At 39.9% G+C, this 12,746-nt stretch overlaps 1 long non-coding RNA gene across 1 annotated transcript; it reads left to right on the top strand.

Annotated features, from left to right (window-relative positions):
* Positions 1 to 6,010: 6,010 nt before the first annotated feature.
* LOC138972243 (uncharacterized) lies at positions 6,011 to 7,136 on the top strand. Its single transcript, XR_011457511.1, has 2 exons — positions 6,011 to 6,415; positions 6,696 to 7,136. It is a non-coding gene; the product is annotated as an uncharacterized lncRNA (long non-coding RNA).
* The last annotated feature ends 5,610 nt before the right edge of the window (positions 7,137 to 12,746 follow it).

Below are 12,746 nucleotides of genomic sequence, written 5' to 3'. Positions count from 1 at the left end.
GGGCGTGACAGTGCCGCCTCAACTTTCACGAAAAGCCGGATATGACGTCATCAAAGACATTTATATAAAAAAAAAGAAAAAAACGTTCGGGGATTTCATACCCAGGAACTCTCATGTCAAATTTCATAAAGATCGGTCCAGTAGTTTAGTCTGAATCGCTCTACACACACACACACACACAGACAGACAGACAGACAGACAGACGCACATACACCACGACCCTCGTTTCGATTCCCCCTCGATGTTAAAATATTTAGTCAAAACTTGACTAAATATAAAAAAAGAAATTCCTCCGAGGTAGGAAAAACACCCCCGTCCTTACCATTCTCACTGCCACCAACTGAGAAGGTTATTTCCCTTTGACCATTAATATGTCCCTTTATAAGTCCTTGTAGAATCTTAATCCACCAATAACTCCCTAACCGTGTGTTTGACTGGTCCCAATTTTTGTAAGGACCGTCTCAGGAATGTATAGAACCTGTTCACCAAGTTTGGTGACGATCGGTCCGTTCATTCTTGAGATCTATATGCGAACACAAACACACAAACACACAAACAAACAAACAAACACATCGACCGAATCCTATACACACCCGTATACCGGGGGTGTAAAAAAAACAACACACAAAATCAACGGAGATTACCTAGAACCAACAGCTGTGTTAGGCAAACAATTCAGGTTTTAGCTAACAGCTGTTTTAGTCTTTATACGGTACCAAAATAAACTGCAACCCTAACTCCAAATCATTATCAACTGCATATTAAAAAAATTATTATGTCATACATACTCTTTAAAAAAAAGTTAAAGGACCGGTCAAGAACAATGAATACGATCTTCACAACCACAACTTGTTTAAAACAAAGAGGAAACAGCAAAGTGTTTCGAGAATGAAATTTGTCTCGGTGACTTTTGTCAGCATGACCAGGGAAAAAAATACTTCTGGTGACCTGCAATGTGACGCGATCTCATTTATATGATACACACACGTGTGAAGATATGGTTTAGTCCCTCTCACCTATGTAGAATAAAATAGGTTCCTGGTCCTGGTCAGGAACGGTGCTCACCAGTTTGTGTTTAAAAGATGACACACTGACTAAACAATGCACGGTAGCAACATGCCACCACTACGAAAACTGAGACATTTTCCTGATACGTCCGTAACTTTTTTTGAAGAGTATATTTGTTTTCATGGCACGCGCATTCTAATTTTTGTTACTTTATTGGATGGTAAACAATTATGTCATTGGAGGCTGAACAGATACACTAATATGCACGTTGTTATTTTTGAGTTGTATGAAAAGAACCAAGGTGATCAAGTACATTATTAAAGCTAAGATTACAAAGCAGCACCCTTTGTTCATTCTGTTGTTGGTTTTTGTGTGTTGGTTTTTATTTAAATATATGTTTTCATACGTTTACATCGATACTGTAAATAACTAACGGGCGAAGTGACTGATACGCTAACCAACTAACTGACGTAACTTACTATTTAATCAGACAGCTATGTCAGTAACTGAGAAATTAACTAACTAACCAACAAACTAGCTTACTAACAAAATAACGAAGTAAAGAACGAGCAAGCGAGCGAACGAACAGACGGACGGACGGACGGACGGACGGACTGACGGACGGACGGACGGGCGAGCAAGTGAGCGAGCTAACGAACAAATGAATAAAGTAACGAATAAAAATCATCATCATCAACATCAACATCATCATCAACATCAACAGGATCATTGAGCAGCAGTATGAAAAGTGCTGTACTCAATTACTTACATGATTTTATCAGCTCAGTGGTATTGTTTTTATCTGTATATTATATCTGCTGTCACTGTTATGACAACTGTCACCTCTTCACCGTGTCTGCAACTCTACAGTCAGCCGATGGGCGCAGTGGTTTAGTGGATAAGACGCCGGCATCCCAAGCAGAAGTTCGTGGGTTCGAATACCGGCAGCTTAAGGGTTAAGGTTGGGGATTTTTCCGATTTCCGACAGAGACTATAGAGTATACAGAGACGCGTCATCCTTCTTTGCGTTGCGGTGCGAAATTGAGACCGGCCAGCCCAGCGCGGGAAAAGAGCCACACCCTGCCGCACAAGGAAACTCGCGTTTCACGGCTGCTGTCGGCTGTGTTTATATCACGTTTATATTAACATACTGTCTGTTCTGTCCGGCTGACAGTGCTGCAAAAAGTAACTGGATGAAAAAATATGTTTGTTTGTGAACATTCTTTTTAAATGACCATAAAAACACCGCAGAAAATGGTATTAGTTTAAAATTAAATCAAATTTTCTCAGGCAATATTCGCTGCATCGCTGTAGTTATGCAAACATGATTCAAGTCAGTCTCTTTTCACGAACTAACCGTCGTTATTTTTGTGTGTTTTAATCAAATACAAATACATGGTCAGTTAAGCCTGAGAAAATATGTCAGGAATAAATCGTTTAACGAAATAGTTCCCGGTTAAATCGGTAACTGAGGCATTTAGTCAATTTGGTGTCGTCCCAGCACATCGAAACTGAAATGTAAGGCCTAAGAAAACTGTAAAATACAGCAACTTAAACCAGATTCTTGTGACCAAGCTGACTTTAAAGAATCTTGATCGATCGATGATTTTCTTATTTCTTTTCAGTTGCTTCTTTCTTGTTCAGAAAGCTCTCTCTCTCTCTCTCTCTCTCTCTCTCTCTCTCTCTCTCTCTCTCTCTCTCTCTCTCTCTCTCTCTCTCTCTCTCTCTCTCTTATTATGGCAAGATTCCGAGGTGGAATAACAGAGCTATTTGTGCACGTTAATCGATATAAGAGATACGATGCGGATATGTTGTTATGCCCATTGTGCAGGGAAAGTAAGGAAGATGAGTTTTCAAGTTTTGGTGCTTTGTTGCCCCGCACTTCGTGATTTGCGATGCCAGTTTATTCCTGCTAAGTTTTATAGAAACCCAAGTTTACACAAGTTTTCTATGCTTATGGCATCTGTAAATGAAGGTATTGTTCGAAAGTTGTCAGCTTATGTGTACAAAGCATTTCGGCTACGTAGTGTTATGTCTTAGTTCATGTAAGCCTACGGTATATTTTATTTGAAATGTAATGTCTTAGTTCGTGTATGATTTATTTCATTTGATTTGTGTGCAAATGTCATTATGTCATTGTATATATATATATATATGTTCACTTCCGTCACAACGGGGCTATGGCCTAAATAGTAAACAATCCAATCCAATCAAAATGGTGTACAAGAACAACAACAACAATAGCCATCATCATCATCATCATCATCATCATCATCATCATCATCAAAACGTTTACAATCAAAATATTAATCATGATAATACTAACGTTCGAAGCTGCAAGCTGTTATCCGTTGTAGATCTACTCTATAACCCCGCGACGGCCGTGTCAATCAAACGAGATGGTTATGTCTACCCTAATCGATCACCGACCGTATTTGCCACTATCAGTTCCAGACTTGGCATGCCGAAATGAGATAAAGTAGAGGAGAAATAAATCTTATACATGTGAAACTAGTAGTACCAACATGCACAGCTTGGACCGGTTTCAGTGAGGCTGTTGTGTGTACAGTGTGTGTTTTCTGTTCCGGTAGAATAGATCTACACGCAGTTCGACGCTACAACTTTTACTGATTTTCCAACATTTAACGAGAGAAAAATTGAAGAAACAATCCTCACCTGCTCTCTTCCTTGGGAAATTTAAACATCCTGAAGCCTTTAGCATGTGCGTTTGAGCAATTGATGGCCGAACACCATGCCCCACTGCGTTTTCGCGTTGGCGCGGCAATGCTTGTGCAGCACGATATCACTACTGCTGTGGAAAGAGAAAGTAGTTTTTTCCATGTTTCCGCATGGTGGCGCCACTGGGCTTCCGGTCTCACTTTTCAGCGCCGTATGGAGCGTCTCTGTATACTCTATAGTCTCTGTTTCCGAGGTCAACTTATGTGCAGACCTGCTAGTGCCTTATTCCCCTTCGTGTGTACACGCAAGCACAAGACCAAGTGCGCACGGAAAATATCCTGTAATCCATGTCAGAAGTTCGGTGGGTAATACATGTAGAAACACAAAAAAATACCCTCGAAAGCTTAAAATAGTTTATTTAACGTCACTCTGTTAAAAACATTGGCGACATTTGTCTTAGATTAAAAACACACACAGGCGCGCACACACACTTTCCCTTTATGTACAGTAACAAAATGGCGGGGTAAGAACGGTCATACACGTAAAACCTCACTCGTGCAAAAAGCACAAGTGGTCGTATGAGTTTTAACCCATGAACGCAGAAAAAGAAAACATTCAGCCAAACAAAAGTGGGCGTTGATATTAATAACACACACTTCGTCGCAAACTAGTTATATAATTGTAAATATACGCGGTGTAAGTTGTTTTCTAATCAGCTGAACTTTGACCAGAAGTAGGACATGTAATCAAGTCTGGGAGGTATGGTTCAAACCATGCCTCGAGCCGGCGTAGAGTATTAAAAGAGGGACATAATCATACGACGTTGTTGCATTGATTCACACCGTGAATGTCTCTTCAACAATAAGTGCAGTTTTATTACCCATGGAAGATTGCTCCGGGTTTTATTGGTGGTAGTCGCCTTTCACTTGCAGTTCATAGGTTTGATTGTTCTGCAATGTTACTTTTCTGGCTTTGTTTTTTTTATTGTCTAAGATCAGAGGCCTGATCTTGGGCGGAAGATTCAAGGCGCGCGACATCTTGTTTTTATAGCTTTTACACTTACTTGTGGTTTGGGTAGGGCTGTGAGTTTGTACTGTGAGTGGGTACTGTGATCTTAATCTCGCTTTTAATACCATTCATGTATTGATTTATTGTCTCTTTCTTTCTTTCTTTCTTTCATTCTTTCTTTCTTTCTTTCTTTCTTTCTTTCTTTCTTTCTTTCTTTCTTTCTTTCTTTCTTTCTTTCTTTCTTTTTGTCTTTCTTTCTTTTTGTCTTTCTTTCTTTCTTTCTATCTATTCTTTTCTTTCCTTTCTTTCTTTCTTTCTTTCTTGTGTGCATGTAATGCATTCATACCAGGTGACTGTAGGCTTGGGGCATAAACACGGATAGAGGGGTGGAGAAAATACCTGAATGGGAAGGATATGGTCGGGAGTTGTTCCAACGCCATTCCTTCTCAGCCCCGAGCCAAAGGCAAGGCAAAAATGTATTTTAAAAAAATCGAAAGTGTCCTTGAAAAGGATTAGGACATTACAGCTCCGACCAATCCTCGGCTACTGCATGGTTTAATATCATCGTTTGTCACCCAGCCCACAGACCATTTATCCTGGACCGCCAACTAGCTCTCTCTCCGCTTTTTTATGGGAGCCAGGAGGCTCCCATTTATACGGATAGTTTCGAGTTTTGATAGTTTTGACCATGGGCAGCGCCATTTTGTTGTGAAATACGTCATCAGTTTGTGTACACAGGAAGTTGTGACATCCGTCACCCTATGGGAGGGGTGAAGGCAACATTGTTTATCAGTAGAAAGTTGTGAAATCCGTCACCCTATGGGAGGGGTGAAGGCAAAATTGGTCATCACTGAGTTTGTGTAACACAGGAAGTTGTGAAATACGTCATCCTATGGGAGGGGTGACGGCAAAATTGTTCAACAAAAACATCATAGGTCGTACTGTGCAGGGTCAACCGCAACAAACCCAAACCGGGTCATTCATACTTTGCTGTATTTGAGTGACTTATATACCGACATTTTTATTTCTTATTTTCAGCACAGGTGTAGGAAAAATCATGAACCAAAATGTTATTTATTTTCTAATGTAACATTTGTTTTACAAATGTGACCATGGTCTTTGAAACATACAGTGACATTAAACATTGTTATGTTAAAAAAAAATAAAAAAAATAAAAAAGCTTTTGTGCACAAATCAGAAAATACATTGTACATTTTACCTACAGGCCAAACAGTGTCTCTGGCGGCAATTTACCCAGCACGTTGCACTGATCTATATTTTTAGATCAGTGGCACTGAAGTTGTCAAGAACAGTGTTACGAAGCGGTTTACTCGTATTTTTGGTAATGTGTATTGTTGTAAATAGAATAGACTATAGCGATGGTCAGACATTGGAAAGGGCTATAGGCTGCATACCGTCGCGTTGACCGCAGTTGAACCTTTGTGTAACTGACAAGGTTTTTCACGTGCAAGTAATGCAGGCGACAGCTCACTGGCAATGTCATAGCAAGAACGACTTTGTAAAATCAGTCGCCGTCAAGGAGCCAAGCTCGACTCATGTTTTTCGTAACACTTTAGCAGACGGGCTCCTGTTTTAGGTATCTGACTGAAGAAGGATGAAGACTGACGAACTTTCCCTATCAGCTTACATGATATCTTCCATTTTCATATTCATGCCAGGCCGGCGACTGTACTAAATGTTGGCTTTACACTCTTTTGAGGTATGTTTGAAACCGGTTATATTTTCATGTCATGTTGTCGTATGTGAGAAGAGTGACTGGTTCTGTGTTTAACGTTATTGTGTAGACCTAAGCTATTGTGCTACACTGCTTAAACATGTGAGGGTTTTACGTAACGTTTTCTTGGTTTTAGAAAACAGGAATTAACGTGTAAATAATTATATTGGCTCATGCAGCTTAATATGTTGGACGAGTGAGTATTTTTATTGTGCGAGTGAAAGAAACTAAAGACAAGTTGACTTATGGACTATAAACTTTACAGTGTTCCAACTGGAGGGTTTTCATCTACGGAGGCCGAACTGAACTGGTGACTGCGGCTTGGTGTACATGACCATGGCATGGAGAGCTGGCAGAGTTCTACAGGTAGCCGCCGAGACGGACTGGAAGGATCAAGGACTACGTCAAGCAATGGTTGCGGTGTCGTGAGGACTGGTGCACCCTTGTCAGTCGTCTGAAGGACTTACAGCCATACCAACATCTTGAAAGCCGAAAGATGGCAGTAGGGTAACGTACAGTAGAATACCTATTCGTCTTACCTGTTAAGCTGCTTTGTTTGAGCCAAAAGGTGTCTGCGTCTTGGACTGTAGAGTTTCTTGCGGTGTTGTCGACCTAGGGTACTGGTCGAAGCCCGGAAATGATTTTGTGATGTAAAAAGCTTTGTAAACAATAATAATTAGTCTTGGCAGTGTCAAGATACATTTAACACCAGGGTTTTGCGTGTGTGAGTGCGTGTGCGCTTGTGCCTTGTAAGCTACGGTAGCGGACAACTATTCAGATTACATTCAAGCTTGTAAACAAATACTAAATTTATAGAGTTGTGTAGAGGCATTTATGATTGTCTAAAAACCGGGCTATACCACTCCATAACAAACAGGCGCTTACATTTGGATGTGTTTACTGATAGGTTTGGTTGTGATCAATCAGAATGATGTGGGAATAAAAATGTATGACAGTTTGGTATGATGACATGTAATTCACATAATTATGCTGAAATGTAATATTATACATGATGTAATATTATTATGGCTGTTGCCATGACCATGAACCCCAAGAAAGGTTTAATGTTATGTAAAATCAAAATACCAAAATCAAGCACCTATTAATCTGGTCTACGGCGCAACCGTTCTCACGAGATCAGTTACATTTTTTTTCTCTCTCTCTCTGTCTGTATGTATGTCTTTGTCTTCCTCTGAGTCTCTCCGCTTCTGTCTTTCCGCTATGTCTGTCTCTGTCTATGTGTGCGTCTCTCTCTCTCTCTCTCTCTCTCTCTCTCTCTCTCTCTCTCTCTCTCTCTCTCTCTCTCTCTCTCTCTCTCTCTCTCTCGCTTTCTCTCTCTCAGTGACTCTTGGCATACAGGTCAAAGCAGAGGTTAACTTGAGTGCACGTGTACCTAGCAGGGGGGGTGAGGGCGATGAACATGTCACGGTCTCAAAGCAGAGGTTAACTTGAGTGCACGTGTCCCTAGCAGGAGGGGGGGGGTGATTTCTTGAATTAGCTGAGGGCGGTGAGCGTATGTCGTTGTTTGCCGTTGTCATGAGAACAGTTACTTTTGTTTTGTTTCTTTTTTTCCTCCAAATTTTTGCATTTTCACAACAGGTTTTTCTGTTTCATCTCTCATACACGGTGTCAATTGGAGAAAAAACAAGTCGCGTAAGGCGAAAACACAACATTTAGTCAAGTAGCTGTCGAACTCACAGAATGAAACTGAACGCAATGCAATTTTTCAGCAAGACCGTATACTCGTAGCATCGTCAGTCCACCGCTCATGGCAAAGGCAGTGAAATTGACAAGAAGAGCGGGGTAGTAGTTGCGCTGAGAAGGATAGCACGCTTTTCTGTACCTCTCTTCGTTTTAACTTTCTGAGCGTGTTTTTAATCCAAACATATCATATATGTTTTTGGAATCAGGAACCGACAAGGAATAAGATGAAAGTGTTTTTAAATTGATTTCGAAAGTTTAATTTTGATAATAATTGTTATATTTTTAATTTTCAGAGCTTGTTTTTAATCCAAATATAACATGTTTTTGGAATCAGAAAATGATGGAGAATAAGATGAACGTAAATTTGGATCGTTTTATATAAAAAAAAAAAATTTTGCAATTTTGTGACCCTCCACCACGGAATGAGTCGCATGTCACCTTTGCATGATTTTCATATTTTTACATTTTTCTAAAGAGTTTTTGATGCTCTATCCAGTGGTGAAAATCGTTTTAGAAAAGAGCGAAAACTGTTTGACTTATAAGCCTGTGACTAAGGTTACCAGACACTCCCCGGACTTTTATTAAGCCTAGCACAGAACCGCGCGAGGTGACATGCGACTCATTTCGTGGTGGAGGGTCACTTTTCAGATTTTTAATGATAAAGTCATTAATTAATTTTTAAGCCACCAAGCTGAAATGCAATACCGAAGTCCGGGCTTCGTCGAAGATTACTTGACCAAAATTTCAACCAATTTGGTTGAAAAATGAGAGCGTGACAGTGCCGCCTCAACTTTCACGAAAAGCCGGATATGACGTCATCAAAGACATTTATCAACAAGTCGCGTAAGGCGAAAATACAACATTTAGTCAAGTAGCTGTCGAACTCACAGAATGAAACTGAACGCAATGCAACGCAGAAAGACCGTATACTCGTAGCATCGTCAGTCCACCGCTCACGGCAAAGGCAGTGAAATTGACAAGAAGAGCGGGGTAGTACTTGCGCTGAGAAGGATAGCACGCTTTTCTGTACCTCTCTTCGTTTTAACTTTCTAAGCGTGTTTTTAATCCAAACATATCATATCTATATGTTTTTGGAATCAGGAACCGACAAGGAATAAGATGAAAGTGTTTTTAAATTGATTTTGACAGTTTAATTTTCATATTAATTTTTATATATTTAATTTTCAGAGCTTGTTTTTAATCCAAATATAGCATATTTATATGTTTTTGGAATCAGAAAATGATGGAAAATAAGATGAATGTAAATTTGGATCGTTTTATAAAAATGTGTTTTTTTTTACAATTTTCAGTTTTTTAATGACCAAAGTCATTAAGTAATTTTTAAGCCACCAAGCTGAAATGCAATACCGAAGTCCGGGCTTCGTCGAACATTACTTGACAAAAATTTCAACCAATTTGGTTGAAAAATGAGGGCGTGACAGTGCCGCCTCAACTTTCACGAAAAGCCGGATATGACGTCATCAAAGACATTTATCAAAAAAATGAAAAAAACGTATGGGGATTTCATACCCAGGAACTCTCATGTCAAATTTCATAAAGATCGGTCCAGTAGTTTAGTCTGAATCGCTCTACACACACACACACACACACACACACACACACACACACACACACAAATACACCACGACCCTCGTCTCGATTCCCCCCTCTACGTTAAAACATTTAGTCAAAACTTGACTAAATGTAAAACAAGTCGCGTAAGGCGAAAATACAACATTTAGTCAAGTAGCTGTCGAACTCACAGAATGAAACTGAACGCAATGCCATTTTTCAGCAAGACCGTATACTCGCAGCATCGTCAGTCCACCGCTCATGGCAAAGGCAGTGAAATTGACAAGAAGAGCGGGGTAGTAGTAGTTGCGCTGAGAAGGATAGCACGCTTTTCTGTACCTCTCTTTGTTTTAACTTTCTGAGCGTGTTTTTAATCCAAACATATCATATCTATATGTTTTTGGAATCAGGAACCGACAAGGAATAAGATGAAAGTGTTTTTAAATTGATTTCGACAATTTAATTTTGATAATACTTTTTATATATTTAATTTTCAGAGCTTGTTTTTAATCCAAATATAACATATTTATATGTTTTTGGAAATCAGAAAATGATGGAGAATAAGATGAACGTAAATTTGGATCGTTTTATAAATTTTTAATTTTTTTTTACAATTTTCAGATTTTTAATGACCAAAGTCATTAAGTAATTTTTAAGCCACCAAGCTGAAATGCAATACCGAAGTCCGGGCTTCGTCGAAGATTACTTGACCAAAATTTCAACTAATTTGGTTGAAAAATGAGGGCGTGACAGTGCCGCCTCAACTTTCACGAAAAGCCGGATATGACGTCATCAAAGACATTTATCAAAAAAATGAAAAAAACGTATGGGGATTTCATACCCAGGAACTCTCATGTCAAATTTCATAAAGATCGGTCCAGTAGTTTAGTCTGAATCGCTCTACACACACACACACAGACACACACACGCACATACACCACGACCCTCGTCTCGATTCCCCCCTCTACGTTAAAACATTTAGTCAAAACTTGACTAAATGTAAAAAGGAAAAAACGTCTGGGGATATCATACCCAGGAACTCTCATGTCAAATTTCATAAAGATCGGTCCAGTAGTTTAGCCGCCTGAATCGCTCTACACACACAGACAGACAGACAGACAGACACACACACACACACACACACACACACACACACACACACACACACATACACACACACACACACATACACCACGACCCTCGTCTCGATTCTCCCCTCTACGTTAAAACATTTAGTCAAAACTTGACCAAATGTAACAAGTCGCGTAAAGGCGAAAATACAACATTTAGTCAAGAAGCTGTCGAACTCACAGAATGAAACTGAACGCAATGCAAAGACCGTATGTACTCGTAGCATCGTCAGTCCACCGCTCATGCTCATGGCAAAGGCAGTGAAATTGACAAGAAGAGCGGTTTAGTAGTTGCGCTGAGAAGGATAGCACGCTTTTCTGTACCTCTCTTCGTTTTAACTTTCTGAGCGTGTTTTTAATCCAAACATATCATATCTATATGTTTTTGGAATCAGGAACCGACAAGGAATAAGATGAAAGTGTTTTTAAATTGATTTCGAAAATTTAATTTTGATAATAATTTTTATATTTTTAATTTTCAGAGCTTCAAAGACATTTATCGAAAAAAAGAAAAAAACGTTCGGGGATATCAATCCCAGGAACTCTCATGTAAAATTTCATAAAGATCGGTCCAGTAGTTTGGTCTGAATCGCTCTACACGCACGCACGCACGCACACACACACATACACACACACACACACACATACACCACGACCCTCGTTTCGATTCCCCCTCTATGTTAAAACATTTAGTCAAAACTTGACTAAATGTAAAAACGGAACAAAACAGAAGTAACTTATCTCGTGAGAACGCACTAGGTTTGAGAAAAAAACACGACAGTACCTTATCTCTTTCAACCCGAATGGGGCCCTTCAACATGTGACAGACTGACAAATGCACCGAACCCATTTGGCTCTTCGAGAGAATTTTTCCGTGAAAACCTTTTCAGTGCCTCACGGTCAGCTCAGGGTCAGTGTCATAAGAGCCGGCCATGCCGAAAGGGATATAAGACCGTTTTCAGCGGATTTTCACACTGCTCAATAAATATTACATTACTGTACTTGTCTTCTTTTTCTTAAACAATGTCTTTCCAAAAACAAAACTCAAAGACCACACAAGCTATTGCAACCTACTCTATCTCTCGTCTCTCTTCCTGGGTACAATGGTACCTAAGACTTACATTCAAATGCTTACATTTCCATGCTACCCACATTGTCAAAATACCAATAATTATTCAAAACAAATGTTAACTACTACCTAACTTCATTTCAGACCCACACCCATTATTATACACACATTTCACATTTAAACCATTAGTCGGCTCCCTGTCGATATTTATCGACTAAGTTCCTTGTCTCTCTATTACGAGGTAGCGGCCTCTCGCATTTAGGAACCTACGCTTACAAGCCTTTCAGAAATCAGGGGGACGTGATTATCCGGTGTCGATTGTAAACATGGACGAAGTTGCCGAGGTAAGTTCTGAAAATGCTAAAATAAACTCAGCAAAGGTGCATATGGAACATGTTTTTCGATGAGTTTTGTTAAGTTTAGTTTGGAGTTTTGGAAAATCCAGTTCATTGTCACTTCCCATTGTCATAAATAACTGGAGCGTGCTTTCTTTTCACTGTCTTCGAATCGCTGGCCTTTCAAACCGGACGCGACGCGCCCCTGAAAGTCGAGAGTCGTAACCTCGAAGGGTCACGTGACGAGTTGGCGGTCCAGGCTATTTGGTCTATGCCCAGCCCTATAACTTTTCTTTGGTCAAAGACCTCCAGCGAATAGTTAAAACGGTCCGTCCCTGATGCGATTATAACGTATCTTCTATATCTATATACGGCTTGTGTATGTGTGTGTGTGTGTGTGTTTGTCTGTCTGTCTGTCACTTCGCGATGCACGGCCAAAGTTCTCGATGGATCTGCTTCAAATTTGGTGGGCATATTCAGGTACACCCCGGACACAATCTGGTCGA

The sequence above is a fragment of the Littorina saxatilis genome, linkage group LG8, assembly GCF_037325665.1.
Source record: "Littorina saxatilis isolate snail1 linkage group LG8, US_GU_Lsax_2.0, whole genome shotgun sequence".
Taxonomy (NCBI): Eukaryota; Metazoa; Mollusca; class Gastropoda; order Littorinimorpha; family Littorinidae; genus Littorina; species Littorina saxatilis.
The sequence above is the reverse complement of the archived record's forward strand: the minus strand, read 5'-3'. Positions and strand labels throughout refer to the sequence as shown.